The 17,646-nt window shown below is 40.0% G+C and overlaps 1 protein-coding gene across 16 annotated transcripts in view; it reads right to left on the bottom strand.

Annotated features, from left to right (window-relative positions):
• MECOM (MDS1 and EVI1 complex locus) overlaps nt 1-17,646 on the bottom strand; it is a 490,680-nt gene that overhangs the window by 209,091 nt on the left and 263,943 nt on the right. Inside the window, exon 1 of one of the 16 annotated variants that reach the window (XM_060274389.1) lies at nt 9,921-14,145. The exons of the other annotated variants lie outside the window; for them this stretch is intronic. The gene's annotated coding sequence lies outside the window, so the exon portion shown is untranslated. Of the gene's footprint in view, nt 1-9,920; nt 14,146-17,646 lie in introns of those variants that run through there. 16 annotated transcript variants of the gene reach the window in all.

The following is a 17,646-nucleotide window of genomic DNA, read 5'->3' as shown; positions in this document are numbered from 1 at the left end:
ACACAAGAGCACCCTCCCCTCCTGTGTGCTGTATAGCCTTGTATCAGGTCTGCACAACTTATAAACCGCAAAATGAGTGCAGTGAACAACAGTTTTTACAGTGCCAGGCAGGCAGCAAATAGGAGGGGTTTATCAAAGCCCCTAGTGGGCTACCATATGTGGCTGGTGGGTTGTGTTCTCCTTGATAGATTACAAATTTCACAGGCTGTGCCAGACATTAAACTGAATCTCCTGTATTGAGCAATGGGGGAAGAAATCATCCTTCCATCTAGAAACTGATGGCATTGTGCCAGCAAAAAAGGGTTTTGCTTCATACTTCCTTACCACACCTTGCTAGAAGAGGTCATCCTTTCAATCATCAGACAACTGTATAGCAATAAGTACACAGAAGGATTCATGCCTTATCTTTTCAGTGTTCCACCTGATAATTTTTTATGGAGTCTTTGTTCTTGCTTCAAGTCAAGTGTCACAAGATTTCTTTTTTCTTCCTTTTAAAAAATAATGATGCAACACATTCAATTCTGAAGGACTTTTAAAAAAAACACAATGATGAATAGAACTATGAAGAGACAGGCACGAATCTTCCTGTGTACCCTTTGCTTTCAGATTGCCTGATGACTGAAGATACAATCTCTTCTAACAAGGTGTGGCAAGGAAGTGTTAAGCCAGACACAGTGACAGTGTCACTGGTACAGTGACAACACCTTCCAAACAGAAGATTCTTTCTCTGTTGCTCAGTGATTGCTCTTTCAAAAAGCTGTGGCCCTAGTCAGACACGAGATGCAACCATGTACATGTTAAACACATGTTTGCTCATTCACCTATATGGGGTGAGCAGATTTACTACTGATTCAAAAAGGACTGCACAGAGAAGAGGAGTGAACCTCCCTGCCATTCATTACCTTTCTATGTTCCATTGCTTTCTGCTGTTTCTCCCTGCCTGACTCACTCCCGGTAGTGGAGATGGAATGGGGCAGGAAAGGCAGTGAAACACAATGAGGTAAGGTGGCAGAGGGACCTGATTTTACTCCTTTCACAGGGCTGGAAACCAGAGCCTTTTGCTTATAAGAATCACTTAACAGTCACGATTGTGATACAGTTTGGTGATGGATAAAGCTTATCCGTTAGGCGAAAGTGGGGGGCCAATCTAGACTGGCTCGTTTCTTAATGTCTTGCTTACCTTTTCTAGAGTATACTTGCTAACATTCCTAAAATGGTCTACTTAAGACTCAGTAAATATTCTTTGATGTTTATTGGGGTGTTATGATGACCACTAACATTTATTTTTATGGTTTTTAAGTGCATTTTAATCTCAATGAAGCAGGAGAGAGTTTTAGGGATTTTGATTCTTTTCATCTGATGATTTATGTAAAAAAAATGCAATTTTTTTGTTGGTTCCCCTAACTTACCTTTATTATGTGCTGACACTGTTGCAATGCATGCATTTCAATTTTATTTTGCAACTTCTTATTTGAAAAATAAATACACACAAGGGGAGGGGCAAAGGCAGCTATCAAGATGCCTAAACACAATCCACTCATGTAAAACAAGAAATTGTGTTTACCAGATACCTCAAGGTCAAACTGCATGCAGCACATTTGCAAATAGCTTCAACTCCCTTACTACCACTTCCTTTATCTACAAATGCAGCCAGAAAGGCTGCAGGTGCTGTGGAATACTGGCATGGGCAAAGAGAGAGGAAGAGAGCCTTCTTAATCTTTCACTTCTGTCAAACCTCCTGCTAAAGAGTACCCCCTGGAAGCTCTTCTCTATTGGTGGGGTGGTGGAATATACAGGTATAAGAAAATAGTAGCCAGGGTGGCTTTCAGTGGGGAAACCACAAGAAATAAAAGGATTAAGGAGACTCACCTCACCTGTTGCAATAACCTACTGAGGTAATTTGAAAAACAATAAAATACTGGAAGAAATACATGTGAATGAACATCCTATGTAGGGTGGCTCATAGCTCCCTTCACACATTATTCATCGACAACACAGATGCAGAGGGCCATGGGGATCTGCCCCTGAGGTCACATGGCTCCAACCTCATGTGTTGAGGAATATATTTTGAAGCTATCCCTGTGAAATGGGAAGCCTTTTCTATCTAGTATGCTTGACAGGACTCTAGTACCGGAGTCTTCCAGGGTTCAAAATGGTGAGCCTACATGGATAAATAAAAAAGGCTTCCTCTTCAGACGTTATCCCTACACATGTGAGGGGCCAGGAGGAGTCATATGACCTTGAAGATAGGTTATATGTGCTGACCCTCACCATTGGTCTTTCATGCAAGTAACACATGAAGAGGTCTGACACCTATTTCACAATTGCCAATGCAGAAGACATCTGTAGATGCCTCCATGCAGAAACTGTTTTTAATCACTGCCTGTGTAATCCAAATAACAGAGTGCTTAGTTCCGAAAGAATTGGATTCACATCCCAGCTCTGTCTGCCTAGACTCTACCTTAGTGGAACTTAATCTTACTATAAAATTAAAGGTCACTGATTCTGAAAAATAAATAAATGAGAGAATTACTGTATTATCAATTATGTTTGCACTTGCAATGGTTAATAAAAGCAATTAACTGCCTCAAATAGGCATATATTCATCAGTTGATGGCTGAAACTGGAAGTGATGAGAAAGAGATAACAAGAAAGCACCCCTCTTCCTCCTTGGAGCTCTGATTAGAAGGCCTGAGAATTATATGAAAGCTATGATCAGCACAATGACCAGACCCAGATCTGCTTAGTTTCAGCAGCTGAACTGTATCATGTGCCTTCAGACCAGGCTGTTTGCATGTGTCAAACAGCTATTACACATCACTACAAGCAGAGCTTTCCTGTCATCTCAAATACAGTGTTTGACTCACTGTCATGACTCACTGAATGGCCACTATACATACATATGTGAATCAATCATCAATCCTGATGACTACTGCATATGGAAAAGTTGCATTTAAAACACATGACATCTAATATGGAAATTCAGTCAGCAGCATATGAAAAGCCCAATGATTTTTCATATAAAATCATTATAAGCAATTCATTGTCTAATTGTTCTTTCTTGCCAAATCCAGGAAGTGTTTTATACAACTTACTGTGTACTATACTTTTTCCATAAAATGCATCTCTCCATTTTAAAGAGGGGAAAATGCACAACAGATCACCCCCTGTTTATCCTAAGTGATTGCTGTAAGGAGAAAGAAACCTCCAGACATTTCCCCTTTAGATCACAAAAGGAAATATTAATCAAGGAAAAGATGGGAAATTATGACACTGAGCAACTAAGGCTCAACCCAAATGGCGAAGTTTCAGTAGATCACAGGGTACAGGTGACTATCCATCAAATGACCTATCATAATACACATTAAAACGTCTGGTTTAATCAGGACAGTAGCCAAGAGCAATATTTTTCTGCTGACTTTCAGAATACATGGTACAAAAGCAATTCCCCTGAAACATTACACTATAAGCATCCAAAAATTCCTGATTAAGTAAAAGGAATTCTAAAACTTAGGTTTCTAAAAACACCATGATGCCTTCTTATCATGAAATAAATACAAGGATACAAGCAGTTTCTCTGTGAAGTAGATCTGCAGAGTTTCAAGAATTTCTTGATAAATACAATATATTAAAGCCATTGGTATTCTTCATGTGGTGACTATTATAAGCCTGGTCAAAAGCAGTAAGTGAGAATGGAGATAATACATAGATGATCTCAACAGTTGATTGCAAATTTGGCCTCTATTCTTGGTAATAATCACGAAATAGGTCATTTCCCCACTCCATCATTACAGGTGGAAAGCATTTTAATCAAAACTACTATTTCACCTGTCAACTAGGATCACAGTTGAAACACAATATAATAGAACTTTTGGATTTAAATTCTGGGGATTGGGAGTGTTGAAAAGTATTCAAAAACATGTTCTCAAATTATAAAATTTTAATTTGTTTTCAGTGAAACTGAAGTTAAATTTGACTGCTTAGTTTTATATTGTATTAAACCAATAACCGACAATATGGACCACTACCTCACCTAATCCTTAAAAAAAGCTCAATATACAAATAATCATAACTTAGTTCTCCATACAGTTGCATTGTTACTCTCATAGCTGTACTCTCACAAAAGCTTGTTTTCATTAGATTAGTGCTTTTACACCCCACTTCTTCCATTAAAGGCATGTCTACCTGGCACTGTTCTTGGCATCCTAGTATTTTGGTGGGCAACATCCTTTTACAATCTATGTACATCAAAACTAAAAAGTAAATTCTGATAACCTGCTTAAGCTGATTTGCAAGTGACAGAAGATGTTTTTAGCTGCACCTCTTTCCCTTCCTTACAGACCTCTTTGGTTTTCAGTACCAAAACTCTCCCATATAGAATGGCAAGACATCATCATAGGGTGCAACAAAGCTCTTCATAAAGCTAGCACCCTTGTTCCAAAATAATGAAGGAGGCAGGAGGAGAAACAGCAATACTTACTAGAGAATTGTTTTAGTTTATCAAGATTTGGCGAAGGAATATTTCTATAGGTTATGCCAGTTAATGCTCCAGCTTTGCCTCAAGAAACCATGAATATTTGTCAGGCAAATGATTTATGGATTTAGCACTGTGGAACAATGAAGGGAAAGCTTGGCAAACACATACAAAGGCTACAGCCTTTCAAAAGACTCTAGAACAAGCTCATTATTGAACTTTTGAAGTTAGAAACATGTGATCCAGTCTCTATTGAGACTAGCAAAGTGTAACACAAAGGCTAATTCCTTTAGATTACTGTTTATGGGACTTCATTTCGATGTGGTAACACTTGCAATTTTGTGTAGCAGGGTTAAATTTTTGAGAAATGCCTTTTCAGATGAGACTGAGGAGGGATAGTCACCATGCAAAGGAAGACTTCACTGCTTCAGATATGCACATATAAACCAGTTCCAAGAAAACATGATTAGAGGTATTCCCAATATGAAACATTTGCTTTTGTTTCAATCTTCAGTCTTTCCAATATGCATGGAAGACAATCTGCCTCATTTCAGTTCTTTTAAAATTCAGACTAAACATGAGCACCAAGTTACAAATTATACATGAATGTATATACACTGAAGAACTGGAAACATTGCTCAATATTTTGTGGAATTCTGATTGGTCCTAATAAAGTGTAGATTTTGCGGGAGTTTTCTTATGGACCCTCATGGCTGCTTTTGTTTACTATTTAACTTGAGGAGAAAATTCCATAGTTTTTTGTTTTTGTTTTTTTGGAGTGGGGGGTTTGAGAGAAATTCAACCAATAAAAGGACCTCTCCCATGTGGACGTTTCTTGGAGGAGGCACACTGAGATGCTCTATCTGATATTGTTGCCTGAAGCTATATTAAACCAGAATTTGGAATTGGTCACAGAAATATACAGGCAGGCAGTGCAGCTGTGCTGCTGTCAGCAACATTCTGCACCAGCTAAACTTACCAGACCGACTTCAAAAAAAGTTCCACATAAAGTGCATCATGAAAAACTAATCTCTGGCTTTGCTAATACAAAGACTACCATGTTTCTCTTTGCATCCGAGTTCTACCTAAGCAGGAGGTTTTATGTTTCTCTTAGGCTTGAGACAGAGCTGGTTAATAGGTGGGTTTCATGTTTTCAAAACATGGGAATCAGCTATTGATTCCTTCTTTATCCCAGGTTCTCATATTTAACCTGATAACTGCAACAAAGACTAAGGCTGCAATCTTAACCCCTTCTCAGTGCTGCTAGAGGGAATAGGTATTAAACAGAGGAGTCCTTCAGTTGGGCATCACTGCCATTGAAGCCTCCACTGGGGCAGGGGAAGAGCAGAGCTAGCCATCAACTGGATTCAAAGCTATTTTGAATCCACCATTTTCTGGTGAGGGGCTGTCTGCTGCAGCCTGCAGCTAGTTCTGCAAAAAAACAAAAGGGCGGCACACCCCTTCCACCCTGGGGCTGCAGATAGAGTGATGAGTCCAGTGCTCTGCACACACACCCCAGTGTGTTCTGGATTGTTCTGTAGTCTGCCATCTCCATTCCAAACCAAATCTTTAAGAAACTTCTGGACACTGAATATTCAGCTTCTGGGCCTGTAATTTACATCCTGTTAGCTGCTGCAGTTACTGTTCAGCATTTCAGGATCTCAGTCATTGACAGAATGAGTTAGCTAGAACACCCTTATCAAGAACAACATATTCTCTGTTCCCTTGCAAGTCCTGCTAGATAGCAACTTTTTGAATTAAATATAGGAGTACTGAGACCTTGCAGAAGCCTCAGAAAGGAAGTAGGTACCAGAGGCAAAAATTGCCAAGTCAGATATTCGAGTGGGCTCAAGCAATATGGTAGTAACTTCCTCATAAGAGATCACTCCATTTTAGGGAACACTAAGCAGCTTTTTACCCAAACCAATGAATCACTAGATTGGGTGGGACTCTACTAAAACAAGCATGATATTGTAGAAAGAACAATATATAATTTGTCACTATTTTCCCTTAAAGGTAAAGGGACCCCTGCCCATTAGGTCCAGTCATTGACAACTCTGGGGTTGCGGCGCTCATCTCGCTTTATTAGCTGAGGGAGCCAGCATACAACTTCCGGGTCATGTGGCCAGCATGACTAAGCAGCTTCTGGCGAACCAGAGCAGCGCACAGAAATGCTGTTTACCTTCCCGCCGGAGCGGTACCTATTTATCTACTTGCACTTTGACGTGCTTTCGAACTGCTACGTTGGCAGGAGCTGGAACCGAGCAACGGGAGCTCACCCCATCATGGGGATTCGAACCGCTGACCTTCTGATCGGCAAGCCTTAGGCTCTGTGGTTTAACCCACAGCGCCACCAGCGTCCCTTTTCCCTTAAGCATAAGTAAATGCCTAATTTCATTTTTGCATAAGAAATTTGGAAAATTAATATATAAAATGAATTAAAAACATTTGGATTTGATAGCTACATGGGGGAATAAAAACATTATAGTGTACAATTAACAGAGGGCTCAGGAACAGACAATGAAACCTAGGTTTTTTGACTTCCAATCTCTATCAGAAATATATAAATTTAATGCCAACCCTTCTGTTTAACAAAAGGCTACTTGCTGTAGAATAGAGTACAGACTATGCTTAACAGAAACAACAACCAAAAATGTTTAAATACAGAAATGTTAACACTTCTGTAATCCGTAATAATTGTCAAGAACCAGCCAGGAAAAGGAAAAAACATCTGACAGTGTCTGGGCTTGCTGCCATGGACTGGATTCACTGTTTGGTGTTGTATAATTTACAAACTTTTGTTCTTTCAACAACTATTCAGAGAATAGAATTGATAAGTAAATATATAGAAAAAAATAACAGAGGAATATAACAACTCCCTTGCACCATCTAAGAGGTGACGGCCTTTTAAAGGGAAAATAATTTTCTAAGACTTGCCAAAGGCAAGAGAACATTAAACAAATCACATAACATGAAAGCTATGAAAAAAATATTCATGGTATTTTTCAACACACAGGGGAGAAAAGCTCTTTTCAGATGCTACATTGATTAGGAGATAAGCCCTTGCATGCTTATTATACCATCTGAGAAAATAGGCTTGGGATCCTTAGACTATGTAGAGACATATTTTAAAACTTAAAAATAATCCAGGTGTTAAGACATTGGGGACTTTTTCTCTCTCTGAACTGTATTAGTGTAATGAAACTGAGTAGTAAATCCACAGAACCAAATCATACACATAGCAAGGAAGAAGTAGTTCGATCAGTGAAATCCTTCCTGTGTTCCTATGTCAAGACACCTGGCTGGGAAAGTCCTCTGCTTGAGACTCTTCTGAGAAATGGGACTTGGCTACATAAGATGTTTCTCTGACTCAGTAGAAGGAAGTTTCTTTTTAAAAAAAATCCTGTTCCAAGCCACCTTCCCACTTACAAATACAAGATGGGTATTCATCATAATTATAAAAATAATCACTAAAATAATAAATTTTAAAAACAGTTGTAATGAGCTGCCGCAAGATGTCAACCCTACACAAACAACTTTTAAATATTAAAAGTTTAGGTAAGCAAGTAGGTTGTTAAAGTACATATATAGTCAAACCATCTTTTCAGTGGGTTGGAACATTCTAGATGAGGCATTGTTACTTCTCCTGCCCTTGCCATTCTTCCTACTTCTATAACAGACTGCGCTTTACGACTGCAGACCCTAGGGTTTCTTTCACCACAGCTAGGATCATACAGCCACAACATGTGCTGTGTACATAAAGCCTCACATTCATCACATTGTTCTTATATTGGGGGCATTTGTGTAAGCTCATTGGTCCAAGATGTAGTAATGCAAAGGTGTCTGTAGACAAACACAGGCTCCCTTAGCCTGAAGCGAGATGAGTGGCACACCCCATAATTGCCTTTGACTGGACCTAAATGCCAGGGGTCATACCAATAAGGAACTTTCCTCAGTACTGGGGGGAAATATACAAGGCTGCCCTACTCTATTTCTCATTCAACAGAAAGCACATATTGCCCCATAAACTTTTTTCTAGGAGAGATGGTGACTTAATTCACAGCATACATTTAAAGGACACCCGATGCACGTTTAAAGCACATGGTTTCCTCCAAAAAATCCCGTGAACTGTAGTTTGTTAAGGGTTCTAGGAATTATAGTCCTGTGAGGGGAAACTACAATTCCCAGAATACTTTGATGGAAGTTGTGTGATTTAAATGTGCCTTTTGGATCTGCCCACACTTCTTTTTGTCTGGGACATCTGCTCAGAGGCAGCAGTGGATCACTGCCTTAGCAACTATACTCTATGCCAAATATTAATAACCATCTAGCCCAACCCTTGAAGTTATACCGCTACTGCTCATTTCAACAGGGCATGCACAACAGAATTTCCAAAAAGACTGTATCAAAAAGCAAGGCGAAGGTCAGTGTGGACCCAAAAAAGCTTTAAGGGGCAGTTGGAGAATTTCTTTTTTCTTTTTATCCAATTGTCCTGGTCTTGCTGTTGTATCAGGAGGGAAGGTCACATATTAAAAGCTTTGCAAACTTAATTGAGCTTTAGACATTATGGCAGCAGAGCAAAAAGAGGACGCTGCACTCAGAGTAATGGTTGCAGCTGCTCAATGCTGCATGATTTAAAGGGGAGGTTGGTCCTACACTTCTGGACCCACCAATACATGTCCTGGGCGGAGTCAGGAAAGAACTTGCTTCTACATTAAAAACAGGCCATGCTTCGCTACAGAGGCCCACTGCTCCAAGGGTATATTCAGCCAAGAAGAGCTCCTCCACACAGTTCACTGAAATGAACAGGAGCTGTGCAAGAGCACATCAGATACAACTCCAGTTCATGTCCGTGTCTCAGGAGAGTACCCTAGCAGATAGCATCTTTTGAGTAGAAACACTTCAAAGAGATTTAATTTTAATACATCACTAAACACTTCATTCTTTAGGGTGCCTGTACTTGAAACCAGCCCCTCCCCCAGGTGAAACCAGCCTAACTCACTACTACCTTTTGAACTCCCTTGGTTACAGACACCCATAGAGACAGTTCTAAGTTTTCAGAACACTCCTGACTCTGGCGGTCATCCAGACCGATACCAAATGGACAATATCAGTGAAAAACACCTGAACAAAAAATAGGAAGAAAGAGTTACCTTTCTCACAGTTACAACATGAGACCCAAGAAATTGTTTCTTTATTAAACATATTAGCGTCTCGGTACTGTTTACTTACTGATATCCTTGAAGGAATGGAATACAAAGATGAGGGTGTGAATGCTATCTGCCGTATCACTCCTTCCAGGCAGCTGGGACATCGTTTTATTTGCTTTATAGTAACTCATTGCCAAGTGCATACATAAAAGTTAAACAAGCTTTTTAAAAATGATAACGCTGAAAAGACAGTTTTGAAAAAAACATATCTCAACACAAAACAACTTCAAACTCACAGCTTAAAAGGGGTGAAGCAGAGGTTACTGAAGAAGGTTCCTGCAGTTTGTCCTCTGAGTTATTCCAGTAAAAGTTAAGAGGGTGAGCTGCTTTCAGAACACACTGGCCTGGATTGTAGGTGGAACTCTAGGACAGTAATAGGAGGAGTTTGCACCTAAGGAAGAGCAACCTTCTCCTGGCAATGCCAGTATTCTAAAGGAATGCACGTCACCCACTGGTGAATGTATTTTATGCAGGTGTCTCTGTATTTCGTTACCTTTGCGGTTCTCACTGCTAAATCAAAGCCGAGAAAGAAGCAGCACAGTGAGAGAGAGCACACGTTAGGAAGCTCATGGTCTGAGGCTCGATCCCTGTCATCTCCCACTTAAAAAGAAAGTTGTCAAGTAACAAGACTTGAAAATAACTCTGCTTGAGAAAATGGAAAGCTGCTGCCAGTCAGCATGGACAACATTGGGCAAGTGGTCTGATCCACACTTTAAGGCAGTTTATAAGACTGACTGGATTGCTATGTTTGGAGATTCTAGTTTAATGGAAAGTGTTGGCAAGCCCTAGTTTTTAAACAGGATTTACTATCTAATATCTGTGTTTATTGCTAAAGGTAAAGGTAAAGGGACCATTAGGTCCAGTCATGGACGACTCTGGGGTTGAAGCGCTCATCTCGCTTTACTGGCCGAGGCAGCCAGCATACAGGTCATATGGCCACATGACTAAGCCACTTATGGCGAACCAGAGCAGCGCATGGAAACGCCATTTACCTTTCCACCGGAGCGGTACCTATTTATCTACTTGCACTTCGTGCTTTCGAATGAAACAAACGGACTTTTCAGCATGTGCTTATCATAGCTGTCAAGTCTCCCGTTTTTCGCGGGAAACCCCCATATTTAAATGTTTCCCGCTGTTATCCCGAATTGAAATTGCCTGATTTCTGGTGCCCAGACATGCGGACACGGGCAGCCCAGCACCGGAAGTAGCTTCTGTCCATGTCTGGGCGCCGGAAATTGGGCAGAGCCAGCACCAGAAGTCCCTTCTGTGCATGTCTGGACATGTGCAGAAGTGACTTCTGGTGCCACGCTGCTGATGATCCCTTATTTTCCAATCCGGAAGTTGACAGCTATGGTGCTTATCAAACTTGAGAACCCTGATGCCAGCATTATTAAGAACAATTTTTCAGTTTGCACAAGTACTGTAAATCAATCCACATACTGTACTGAAATGCCTCTGTCACTTCGAAAACATATATCCTTCTACTTCATGTTCAGTAGTGTTTCAACCCAAAGTAAGATAATATTGTGCTAGTTCTCATGCTAGTTTTGAATATTTAGAATGATTATGTGATACAGCCCTACTGGAATTGTACAGATTCAAACTGCTGGTGGCAGAATAGGATATCTAACTGATTTCCTCTGTATAAAATTTTCCACACTACTGGATGTTACATTGCTCTGATACATATTTTAGTGAGAAGCTATTTTTGGAGAGGTGATTTAGTGCAAGAAAATGGAAGCAGAGAGGGTTAAGCCTTCCTGCTGCTTCACCAATCCCAACTGCTTCTCTGGTTTAAAAAGTTCTCCTGTTTAAAAAGTGACATCACGGTAATGTTACATGCATTTAATGTTTAATCAGGCCATTATTATTATTAACCCTTCATCCTAAAATTCCAGGGTGAGTTACAACAACGTAAGTAATACAAATGAAAAACAAATAAAAACAAACCATGTACACAAAAAAGTAGCAAAGTAGGGAAATGAATTGTGATCTAGGCCTCACCCAAAAGTATTTAGCTTTTTTTTTTAGCCGGCATTTGTCCACAGACAGCTTTCTAGGTCATGTGGCCAGCATGACTAAACCACTTCTGGCGCAACAGGACACCGTGATGTGTGCCAGAGCACACAGAAATGCCGTTTACCTTCCCACCACAGCAGTACATATTTATCTACTTGCACTGGTGTGCTTTCAAACTGCTAGGCTGGCAGAAGCCGGGACAGAGCAACGGGAGCTTACGCCGTTGTGTGGATACAAACCGCCAACCTTCCGATCAGCAAGCCCAACAGGCTCAGTGGTTTAGACCACAGTACTACCCGCTCCTCTTTGCATAATGGTATTATGATATTGACAGTTTTACAATCAGTTCATTCCCTAGTGAAGCATAGCATGGAATTTGCCATTTTCACAGCTGCTGCACACTGGGTCAACATCTACGTCGAACTATCCACCACAACCCCACCAGTTCAAAACCTCATGAGCATGTAGTCATGGCTGGAACGTTAAAACAAAAAAGCTGTATTTAAAATGAAGCTATGATTGTGTCAGCCACTGATTCAGAAGTTCTCAGTGACTATACAAATCAAGGTCATTCATAATTGCCTCCATCTTTCCCATTGCCTCCCCTGAGAATAATTACTTTGATAAACAAAGTTCTGGTTTATTTTACTTCAGATGCAGAAACGTGCTGCTTTTATAAAAACATTCAACTTTCTTCCTGCATTAGATGTTTAAGGAGAATATTAGCCAGTGTTCCTTTCACTGTGGAATTGCCATTAGCAGCCAATGTTCTCAACCATTTTCACAGTGGTGAGGAAGAATCCACTGTACAGTGCTTTAAAGAACAGAACCCAAAATGGCTGGATGAAGCCCAGATTCATTTTTTTAAATGATCTTAACATTGCAGAATGCTGGGTATATTAAGGCAAATTATGTGATTGCCTGCATGGTGAAAGTGTTAGAAAAAGACAACTTTAGAATGCATGGTGAACGTGTAATTTATGAAGTGTTAAAAACCAATTCTACAAACCAAAAGTTTTCTTAACAAGGATTATTTTAATATTTGAAGAAAGCCGTTGACCAAGTTGTGAGAACTTCTTCCCTTGGGAGAGAATATTCAAGCCAAGGTCAGCCATAGAAAAGGTCCTCAGAAAAGGTCCTCCCAATGGAGTGTATTTCCAGAAATAAAGGGACACATAATATGCAGATTATCTAAATAGGTGAGCATGCTTGCATATGAGAAGATGGGCTTTCACTTATCCTGGTTCTGAACCATTTGCACTTTAAAGGTTATCAGGTCCTTCAAACTGTGCCCAGAAACAAACTAGAAGTCAGTATAGCTGTTTCACAGACTCCAATATTATCTATATAAAAGTAAAGTTCTGTCTGTTTCACAGGTGACATTACTTTACACCATTATTGTTTCCATAGAAGCCTTGTACTTCATGTTACTCAGAAATGATGGCTAATTATATCCAAATATAGGCAAAGACCTGTCCCTTGATCTCAGGAATCATGATGGAAAATTTGTTATGATATGCTAAGCAGTGTTCAAATACATAGCAAATGGACAACTAAACAACTTTCCAAGATATATAGCAGATTATACAAAGCAGAGTAGGTTGAGAGGATGGGTTGTCCCCCCAGTGTGTGTGTGTGTGTGTGTAATTGTGACTGAATAAGATCAATTTACCGTCAAAATGCATTTGGTATTTGTAAAAAATATATAGTTTTTTTTAATTCTAGTGACACACCAACCTTTACAGCTATAATATTTAATAAAGTTTAAGGCGCTATATTCTGAATTGAACATGGGCAAAGAAACAGTCCCTCCACCTACTCTGGATGAGTAGAGAACTGGGCAAAAAGTTCCTCTCCACCCTCCTTCTACCATGTGAACATCAACAAAAGATGTGATCGTTCTTCCTTTATACTCACTCTCACTCTCATTTTACCTGCATTTTGGCTTCTACAATAGAATCAGCTGAATGAATAACAGAACATTCTGAGAAGATCACTGTTGCTGGCCATACTAAGGGGATTGGGGTTAAAAAAAGGTCCTTTGTCTGTGTCTTAGAGTGAGTGGCTGGGGTGCATATTAAGAGGAAGGCTCTGTCAAAACCTCTGTTGATGTTCACACTGGGGGATGGGGTTATAGATCCCCCTTTGGAAGTGAGCAGCTGAGATGTATAAGAAGGGAGTGCTCTGAATCACTGTTGGAAGAGGGTGTTAAGGAGACCTTTGCCTGTACCTTTGCATAAGAGAATGTAGTCTGTATCAAAGCTAGGACATAAGACAGTCTTCAAAAATAATGGCTTATTGTCTTTCCAAAACGGACAGCATAATAAAAAGTAAGCATCTATTTTGCAGAGTATCAATCACTTTCCACTGGAGAATGACACTGAGGGCATTTTTGTGTGTACAGACAGACAGACAGACAGACAGACAGACAGACAGACAGACAGACACACAGAGAGAGAGAGAGAGAGAGAGAGAGAGAGAGAGAGAGAGAGAGAGAGAGAGAGCAGCAGTGTTGCAAAGATCTACAGCTTATACCAAATGACTTCTATTCTGTGAGGTTAAAATGTGTCCAAATGTGACTTTTAAAAAACGCAGTTGGGTGGACCACATAAATTGCCTTGTACCCAATAAAAACTCAAAAGCCTTTCCAGTTTCATCTTTGGGGTTCTAATCTTTTAAAAGCATGTTCCGATAGTATTCATTTGATTTGGGTGAGATTGCTCCTCTGAAGGAATGGCCTGTATGTGCATAGACACACTCGCACATGTGGAATTCCTTTTCAGTAATCCTCAAAGAGCCTTTTGATTTTTACTCCTGATTTGCCAGAAAAGTGTGAGTGAGCAACTGAGATGTGTCCTGGGATTTGGATGGCTCCAAGGTCACCACATACATTTACAGAGAAAACATATGGTTATAGCAAAGCTTTCTGCCGTGTTGTAAAGTGGATTTTGGAGGTGTTTTCCACAGGCTCTTACTCTCAAGTGGGTAAAAACTGTTGAATCCAAAGTGAGCAGAGGGAAGTCTATAGTATATAAGGTAGCCGATCAACTATTTCCCCACATGATATCAGAGGCAGTTTAAAAGTTACTACTAGCTTCTGCTCCACTCATTAAGCTTATCCTAAATATTTTCTGTTCATTTCTCATGGCTAAATTAAAGAAATTGACATTCTCATAATGAATTAAAAAGGATTGCTATATGGGTATTTTTTTTTGACTATTTAAAAAAATTCATTTTAAATCAAAGGTTTTATTTATTTTGAAAGGCCTGTTCCTTGGACACATATTTTTAAACATTTGCCTAAGGGAACATGATCAACGCTGATAGAACAGCTACTTTCTGAGCTGTGGAGAATTTTAAAAGAATATTGCACAGAAAGTGTGATAGATATGCTTTCCTTAATTTTCTGCAAATTAAGAAACCCCAAACATACCATGTAAGTTAGAAAGCCAATTTCTACAAATCCATTGTGGGCAGAATAAAATACACAAATAAGGGCCACTTCCAGATGGAGGTTGTGTATCACAAATGGGTCGTTCAGATCTGAATTTTCTGCGTGTGCAACTGGCATGTAAGCCTTCCACATATTCTATTTCTTCAGTCATGGATATTAAGTTATTATTCTGCTGTTTGCCATCCACTCCAGTGGTGAAGCTCAATGGAATGTAACCAGGCTGTGCTTTCTTTCCCCTCCCTTCAATTGCTCTCCCAGTATACACTCCCTTTTCAGTCCTGGGAATGTGTGCAGGTATTTTTTTACTTAAAAAAACAACAACCACCAGAAGTATTAAAAAATAAATGCTATTAGCCCTTAGTTATAATGTTTCACAATGTTCAAAAAATAGGCATGTCCTTTGGATGGGGGCGGAATATAAATTTCTATTTGGATTTAAATATTATATATATATATAGAGAGAGAGAGAGAGAGAGTTATTGCACAAGAGTAATATTCAGCAGGACTGATTTGCTATTTGAGTTGGTGAGGGTGGGTGACAATATCCAATTTCTTTTTTAGGAATACCTTGAAGGGTCCTGTCACTATTAGCACCACAATCACACATTCTCTGAGGCACTCAAAAAAAACACAGCAACGATGTACAGTGGTACTTCAGGTTACAAACGCTTCAGGTTACAGACTCCGCTAACCTGGAAATAGTACCTCAGGTTAAGAACTTTACTTCAGGATGAGAACAGAAATAGCGCAGCAGCGGTGTGGCAGCAGCAGGAGGCCCCATTAGCTAAAGTGGTACCTCAGGTTAAGAACAGTTTAAGGTTAAGAACAGACCTCCGGAACAAATTAAGTTCTTAACCAGAGGTACCACTGTAGTACTGAAATTATGAAAGAGACAAGACCTCTGTTTTCCTCTACCTGAAGTCCAGTGTATTTAAGAGAAATTACAATATCCAAGGTAATCCCCACACATTTTAAAGAATAGCGTCTCCAAACCAAGTTCAGGCATGCCTTCAGCATGCAAATAGACATATTTTATTTGGTATTGGGGGCCACCGGAAGCAAAATGGCTATGTTGTTCTCAGGTGAGGAGCAACTGGAAGTAGAGGTGATGAATGGACAAACCACACACACATGGACGCAGTAATGAGCTCCCACACCAGCAGTAACTATGGTTATTTTTACTTCTCAGATTTTCCACAGTAAGAGAACACACAGATTAAATGTTCTAAAAGTATTGGAGTCATTTAGCAAAATAAAAAAATTCCTTCAGTAGCACCTTAAAGACCAACTAAGTTTTTATTTTGGTATGAGCTTTCGTGTGCCTGCACACTTCGTCAGATACACTGAAACAGAATCCACCAAACTCTTATGTATATTCAGAGGGTGGGGGTGGGGGTAATGGGAATGGGTGATGGACTGATGGGAGTGGTAAACCTGTAGATGGCTGTTAACGACTGCTGTTGACTGCAATTGGTCCGGGGGGAGCAAGGGCTGAGGCGCTAACAGCCATCTACAGGTTTACCACTCCCATCAGCCCATCACCCATTCCCATCACCCCCACCCCCACCCTCTGAATATACATAAGGGTTTGGTGGATTCTGTTTCAGTGTATCTGACGAAGTGTGCATGCACACGAAAACTCATACCAAAACAAAAACTTAGTTGGTCTTTAAGGTGCTACTGAAGGAATTTTTTTTATTTTGCTTCGACTCAGACTAACACAGCTACCTACCTGTAACTGGAGTAATTTAGATTATTATTTTTTCTTACGTTTATATCCTACCTTTCCTCCAAGGATCTCAAGGTGGTGTACAAAGTTCTTCTCTCCTCAGAGACCCTGAGGATCTAGTCCAACCCCCTGCAATGCAGGAAACATGCAGCTGTCCCATAGAGGGATCAAACCTGCAGCCTTGGCGTTATCAGCACCATGCTCTAACCAACTGAGCTATCCAGCTGATCATATGTAGTACCTTGAAATAAAATTTGTTACTTTCCCCCCAAAAAAGAATAAAAGAACCTGAGGATGGCACTGATTTTGATTTCTCAGTTGTCTGGTATTTGAATATGACTCTCTCTCTCTCTCTCTCTCTCTCTCTCTCTCTCTCTCTCTCTCTCTCACACACACACACACACACACACACACACACACAGACAGACACGGACACTTTTGTCTGGGTGATATATAAACTCAGCTGAATTAATCCCTTCAGCATTGTAAGTCACCTGCTGTAATCACTTATGGAGGGGGTAATTAGCTGAAAGAGTCCTATTGTATTGAAGCAAGCATTTATGCTAATTATCAGCTTTATTGACTGTTAATTCTAGTTCTCATGCAGCTACCACAGGGTCTTTGAAAAAAGTAAAGCTGTTTTCATAAAGACCAAAAGGTAAACTAAAAGTCAGCAACCATTTTTTTCTGGATTTGGGAGGCCACTTGTATTTGGCAATTGACGGCTTGCATGCATCGTTATTATTTATTTATGCATCCA

Source organism: Zootoca vivipara, chromosome 5 (assembly GCF_963506605.1).
Source record: "Zootoca vivipara chromosome 5, rZooViv1.1, whole genome shotgun sequence".
NCBI classification, from domain to species: domain Eukaryota; kingdom Metazoa; phylum Chordata; class Lepidosauria; order Squamata; family Lacertidae; genus Zootoca; species Zootoca vivipara.
The sequence above is the reverse complement of the archived record's forward strand: the minus strand, read 5'-3'. Positions and strand labels throughout refer to the sequence as shown.